The sequence below is a fragment of the Propithecus coquereli genome, unplaced genomic scaffold, assembly GCF_000956105.1.
Source record: "Propithecus coquereli isolate 6110/MARCELLA unplaced genomic scaffold, Pcoq_1.0 Scaffold64, whole genome shotgun sequence".
Taxonomy (NCBI): Eukaryota; Metazoa; Chordata; class Mammalia; order Primates; family Indriidae; genus Propithecus; species Propithecus coquereli.
The window spans coordinates 2126377-2133206 of NW_012152396.1; the positions used below are offsets into that span (position 1 = coordinate 2126377).

A 6830-nucleotide genomic window follows, 5' to 3' on the forward strand; every position below is an offset into this window, starting at 1 on the left:
AAAGCCATGCTTTCTGTCTGGGGCAGAATCTTGGGCAGGGAAGCTCCCAGCCCATGGTGCCATTGCCGGTAAGCTCAGCTAGTTTGGGCTTCTGCTTGTGGCCAGACACTGGAAGGAGACCTCAAGACAGGGGAGGAGGGAGATGAGCAAAATCGCCTCCTGACAGCCAGTCTGTGAATCCCAGATGGCCTCTCTCCCCTCCCTGCCAAGACTTCCTGGCTTGGTGGGGACACTTCAGTCCTTCTCTGGTGGCTTTCCCCAGCAGCCTGGGAGCTGACCCTTGACCCCTGCTGAGACAGCTCTGGTGCCCAACTCTGTGAAACCAGAAGACAGGTTCCCCTGACCCAGACCCATCTAGCCTTGCTCCTCCACCCACCTCTGCTGTAGTGGAGAATAAGGAGTCCCCAGCGAACTCCAGGGTCCCACCCACTGCCTGGGGCATTCAAGTGCTTCTCCTCATGGACTAGAGTTGGTCACAGGGCCCAAAGAACAACACTGCAGCTGGCTCTTTCAAGCAAGTCCCACACACTGACAGGAAGAACAACCTATACAGCCTGCTAGAGAATTTACTGACTCAGTCATTCGTGGCATGTCTGATTCTCACCCATAAGCACCACCGACCATCTTAGAGATTAAACTGGGTATCCCAATATGATTCACAGTGTTAAGAAGACCAGAGGGCTGGGGAAAGAGAAAGGATTTCAAAGACCGCCATCTTCCTTTGTCAACAAGAGACGGGAAATCTGCCCATGAACATAGTACAACATCAGTACTGCCCGCAAATGACTAGCAACTGAGAAAACCACCACACTAAGGATATATATAACCAAGGTATCCATCCAGAACCTAGACCTCCATCAAAGCAACCCACAAGCAAAGGCAAAGGTTCTTACACAACATATGCTACAGACACACCCTTAAGGGTGAGAGGGATAAAAGCCCCATGTAAACAAACGAGAATCCAAAAACAAGAAGTGATAGATACTCCAGATGAGAAGGAATCAGGACAAGAACTTCAGAAGTATGAAAAATCAGGATGAAAAGACATCAGGACAAGAACTTTAGAAGTATGAAAAATCATGGTGAAAAGACATCCTTCAAGGAGCAAACCAGCTCTCTAGCAATGAATCCCAACCAAAATGAAAATATTGAAATGATGATAAAGAATTCCAAGTATGTATTGCAGGAAAGCTCAATGAGATCCAAGAGAAAATGGAAAACCAACAAAAAGAAACCAGAAAAACAATTCAGGAAATGAATGAAAAATTTACTAGAAGCTCAATCATAAATGAAAAAGAAAATAGACTAATGGCTAAAAATCATATTAAAAAATGATCAACATCTCTAATCATCAGGGCAATGCAAATTAAAACCAAAATTAGATAATACATTATCCCAGTCAGAATGGCTATTACTAAAAAGTCAAAAAGCAATAGATGCTGGTGTGGCCGAAGAGAGAAAGGAATGCTTCTACACTGTTGGAGGGAGTGTAAATTAGTACCACCTCTATGGAAAACAGTATCAAGATTCCTCAAAGAACTAAAAGTAGACCTACCATTTGATCCAGCAATCCCACCACTGGGTATTTACCCAAAGAAAAAGAAGTTATTTTATCCAAAAAACAGCTGACTCAATTCTTTATCACAGTGCAATTCACAATTGCAAAGATGTGGAATCAATCTAAGTGCCCATCAATTCATGAGTGGATTAATAAAATAGGGTATATATACACCAAAGAGTACTACTCAGCCATAAAAAGAATTGAATTAATGTCTTTTGCAGCAATTTGGATGGAACTGGAGACTATTATCCTAAGTGAAGTATCTTGAGAATGGAAAAACAGACACCACATGTACTCTCTAATAATTTGGAGCTAATCGATGGGCACACATGGGCACAGAGAGAAGTAAAAGTCATTGGAAATCAAGATGTGGGGAGGGGTAAAAACCTACCTCACATGTACAACGAACCCTATTTGGGTAATGGGCACACTAATAGCCCAGGATTGAGCTATCCATGTAACAAAAACATTTGGACCCCCTTACTATTTTGAAATTAAAAAAGAATACAAAAACAAAATAGAGGCTGGCAAGTGTGGTTGGTGATTGGAGAAAACAAACTACCTTTTAACGAAACCTCACTAAGTGTGAACAATATAGTTCTTTTAATGATGTGTTATGGTTGGGTTTAAAATCAAATAATATGTTTATTTAATTATCTGTGTATGGATAAACAAACTACCTTTTAACGAAACCTCACTAACTGTGAACAATATAGTTCTTTTAATGATGTGTTATGGTTGGGTTTAAAATCAAATAATACATTTATTTAATTATCTGTGTATGGATAAAAGGGCCCAAACCTGACAAGTTCACATCACTGATGTTCTTAGTATTTTATTTAAGGGGCAAAATTAGCCTTTTATTAAGGAGGTGGGCAGGAACAGAGGGCAAAATGTGAAACTTATTCATATTTTATAAAGATTGTGCCCTGCGCTGGCTGTTGCACAAATTAGTCTTCATTGAGAGGGGCCAACAGTACCATATTTCATGTTAATACTAAATAGCAGAAAATGACCAAATCTCATAGGGATGCAAGTTGGAGAGGTCGTGAATTTTACAGGGTCATTTATTGTCCTCCTGGTGCCTCAAATTTTCATGAAGTGGATGAATGATGATAGTGATGTCCTTTGTCCCTTGGAGGACAAAGGCGGGTTGTGGGTGGATCCCGGTCTTGGGTCAGGTCAATGTACCTTGTAAGTCTGAGTTTCTGAGAAGTGTTGTTCTTTATCTGGTGTCCCCTGCATACTGCTCCTAAATTTCAGCAGAGGAGTGGAGTGACCAGTTGGTGCTCTAGAGAGAACGATTACTTCTTTTTTAGCCAATTATTTAAACCACAGCACACTCTGGCTTCACGGTTTTGTTCCAGGAATACTTATGAAAGAGAAGAAAAAGGTGGATGTCTATTTTCATGAGCAATAATCTACCCAGAGTCATGGCAAGAAAAATGCTGTTTTAAAATGTTTAATGTGACAGAAATTTCTCCTTCATGTTTGTGGCATATAATCACGGAAATGCTTAGAGCAACAACAGCTTAAAATACAGCTGTGCTGATTAAATTGACTGTATGTAATTGCCGATTGATGAGAGTATTGATTATATTTGAATCAAAATTAATCACTGGTTTCATTGTTAATAAGGCATCTTTTCAGTCTTTTGAGTTAATATCTCATGATTCTTTGCAATGGAATTCTCTGCTTTATACACAGAAACAATCTATTAGAAATTAGAGTAATGGCTGAGTCTAAGTGTTGGTTTAACTTGAGTGTAATAGATATCATAATTGGAACTTATGGGTGACAATGAATCGTGTATGTGATAAACTGAATGAGAAAAACTTATTATAGATTAAAATTAGTTTTTTTCCCTTTGTGTTAAGTTGTGTACTTTTGCCCTTATTCTGAGTTTATACTGATTTCTTGTTTTCATCTGATTAATTTTATAATACCGAAGCATAGAAAGTAATTTTTAAAAAATATTCATGATTTTATATCTGTTCAGCAAGGCTACATTTGATTTAAACTTTTATTTAAATTGTTTTCCCTGCCATAGGAGCATGTCGTCATATTCTGCATGGCCATTGCCAATGGGAAAAACGTTGATCTAAGAACTTTGCAAATGAATAAAATTTATCTTTGACTCTCTGGCTCTGTTTTTGGTGCCCCTTCTCTTTCTCCAAGGCTTTCCCCAACTTCCTCAGGTACTCCATTCCCTAACATCCGGGAAATATTCAGATGTGCTCCCCTCTCTCATGTAGCTGAACCGGTTGTCAGTTGTTCGTGGCCATCTTGTGTCCTTATTGGACAGTGTCCCATTCTGATTACTTAGGACCTGTGCCTTGCCAATTGCTGAGTACCGTGTTCTGAATCTCACCTCTGTGAATGGCCTTTGGTCCCATTTCTTTTCCAAAATTTGGCTTTTATAAAAGTATCCGTGATGTCATTTGTTTATGTAATTCTCTGAATTGGGGTTGATGTCTTGCATTTTCAAGGGCACTGTGTTGGAGAATAGTCGAGATGGTTTTGTTTAAGGTGAGTAAGATCACTATGGGGTCGGTTGCCCTCAAAAATTGTCAGAAAGGACACATTCACACGCTGCGATCTGGTCTCCTGGAAAGTCTCCTGTTCTAAAACCTTTTCTCTTTCCCATGTGTTTCTAAAACTTGTAACATATTGAGCGCTTTGGTTTCCAATAGCAGCCAGTATGTTTTTTTAAAAAAACAAATATTTCTGGGAAAGAAATTACTAAATTAAGTCACTCTAAGGTATAAATCCAATATGGAAACTGAATAAACATATTGAATGTAATAATAAAAACACAAATGCATTGAAAAGATTTATAAAAATAAGGAATTATTATCATTATTATAAGAACACTGGAAATCTTGGGGAGAGTTCGAGGAAAAGAGGGAATTCCTAACAGTACAAAAGGGAGTCCGTACCTGGCTGTTGAGATCTTGGAAGACATGTTCTGCATCCTCTCTATTTGCACAGGTAGATGGTCCAGAGCCTGATGGTGTAGAGGTAGCAGTGTGATTTATTTTAATTATTATTTGATATGTCATCTTCCCACCCATCACTGGAGTAAACAAAAAATATAAAACCAAACAACTGATAGTTACTTTTCAATGAGAGACCAATGACCGATGTATTGTTCTCATTGTCCTTCTGAACTTCAGTTTCAGATGGAATTTCAGGAAAGCGGATCTGGCTGGTGAGATGAAAGGGTAGATGGCAGCTCCTTGCATGGGACAAGACGGCTTACAAGGTAATCTGCCCTGGGGCTGCTTAATATTAGTAGCAGAGAGCACTATTTCACCTTAAAGAGCCTGGGCCAATGTTCACAGGGCTACTGGCCAGGTTTCTGCTCAGCTCATCCTCAGTGATCCCCTTCTCCCTGCCTGTCATTCACTCCCTAGTTTATTAGTGAACATGTCTGTCTTCCCTGCTAGAGTGGAAGTTCCTTTGATGATAGCGATTGTGCTTTGCAGATGTTGACGAGATGCTCAATAACTGTCTATTTAAAAGATGCATATTCTGCAAAACAGCCTGGCTACATCTGATTTTCTTGTGAAATTTGGATAAAGGGAAATAATACAGACTTTTCAATTTTTTTTTTTTTTTTTTACCTGATCATTGTGGTTGATAGCAAAATTCCCTTCAGAATTGTCAGTGTGTGTCCGGTTACCAATCTCAGTGTCAAGAGAGCATGCACAGAGGTTAAGAGTGTATAGTGTCGGCAGTCAGACTATCTGGAATCAAATCCTACCACTGACACTAGCTGTTGACCTTGGGAGAGTTATTTAACCACACTGGCTTAACTTCTTTATCCGTCCTGTGGGTGATAATAGCAGTATCCACCTTGTGAAGGTTAATGACATAATGTATATGCGGTGATTTTAAAATATCTGGAAATTCTTCGATACCCATAAAAAATTACAGTACATTTCCCCTCTCCTTGAACTCGGATGGGTCTTTGGACTTCCTTGATGAATAGAATGTGGTGGAAAGGATGTGCTTGATTTCCTTGGGCCAATTAGAGAGGACGACTTCTACCATTGTCTCATGGTGAACTCACTGTGGAAAAATTCAGCTACCATATGGAAAGTCTGGCTGCCCTGAGGCTGCCACAACTGAAGAAACCACTCAGAGAGAGATGCCCAAGGAGCCCCACCTATTCCAGACCCCGGCTGTTTGATTCCTTCTAGCCCAACTGCCAAATAGGTGAATGGAAAAGTTTTCAAGATGGCCCCAGCCCATCCACTGCCTGATAGCAACTGCCTGAGAAGCACTGAGCCCCCTCCTTCCCCAGATCTGTGAGCACAGTTAACGGTTATTATTGTTTTAAGCTGCTCCTTCGGGATGGCATGTTACTAAGCAACAGATAAGTGCCATTGTCACAAAATAGTAAGTGCTGTATCTGACGTTAGAAAAGTTCCCAATAAATGTTCTCTGTTGTTAGATAGTCTTTGCTGTTTGCTGGTGTGTGTCCTTATTATGAGTGTGTTTATCTCACTGAACCAATTTTACCTTTAAATTATATGTATAAGGACCTGGATTATCTGCTTCATGTGATTGTGATGAAGATTAGATGAGACAATAGGTAGAAAAATCCTTTGAAAAGTAATAAAGTGTAAAAAAGTGAAGTATTGACATTTTTTACACTTTTTTCTTACCTTAAACCTAGCAGAAGTTTACTATTGAGAAGGTACTCATGCTCCATCACTAAAGCTATTTTTGAAGAGACAACATGGATCTAATTCTTTTTCTCAAAATTTCAAACATTCTCAGGAACTAAATGAAAAATCCGGATGGATCATTTCGTGTGTGTACAAAGCCGCCAAATTAACGTAATTGTTAAAAATCTCTGAGAATAAATGTTGAAAATTCTGTATCCTTTTAACTGCTTTTCATGTTGTTGTAAATAGAGCTATAGCACAAAGGAAGCATATTCCAGATGATTTTGTATTAAGATCTGATTTCAGAATTTCTCTCTGCAGTCAGCTGCATTTAGGTTTGTCATCCACAAGGTGGAGACAAAGGTTTTTATTTGAAACGGGCAGGTTCGGAGGCCTTTCAGGTGCAACATATAACAGATGCAAAGTTTCCTGTTTCTTTCTGATACTGAAGAACGTGGACACAGGTACCTAATTCATCGTAAGAAACTTTCTTGCTGGGTAGAAGCAGTATAGGAATCCCAAGCTCCTCATCTATGGGAGGGTAAGTAGGTACCACTATCATTAACTATAAACCAGAACTTGCCCCAAAAGCA

General features: G+C 39.5%; 1 protein-coding gene across 1 annotated transcript in view; it reads right to left on the minus strand.

The window, feature by feature from the left end:
• Positions 1 to 6830, minus strand: part of GC (group-specific component (vitamin D binding protein)) — a 68862-nt gene that overhangs the window by 3517 nt on the left and 58515 nt on the right. Inside the window, exon 11 of the mRNA XM_012659834.1 lies at positions 1020 to 1023. The gene's annotated coding sequence lies outside the window, so the exon portion shown is untranslated. The remainder of the gene's footprint in view (positions 1 to 1019; positions 1024 to 6830) is intronic.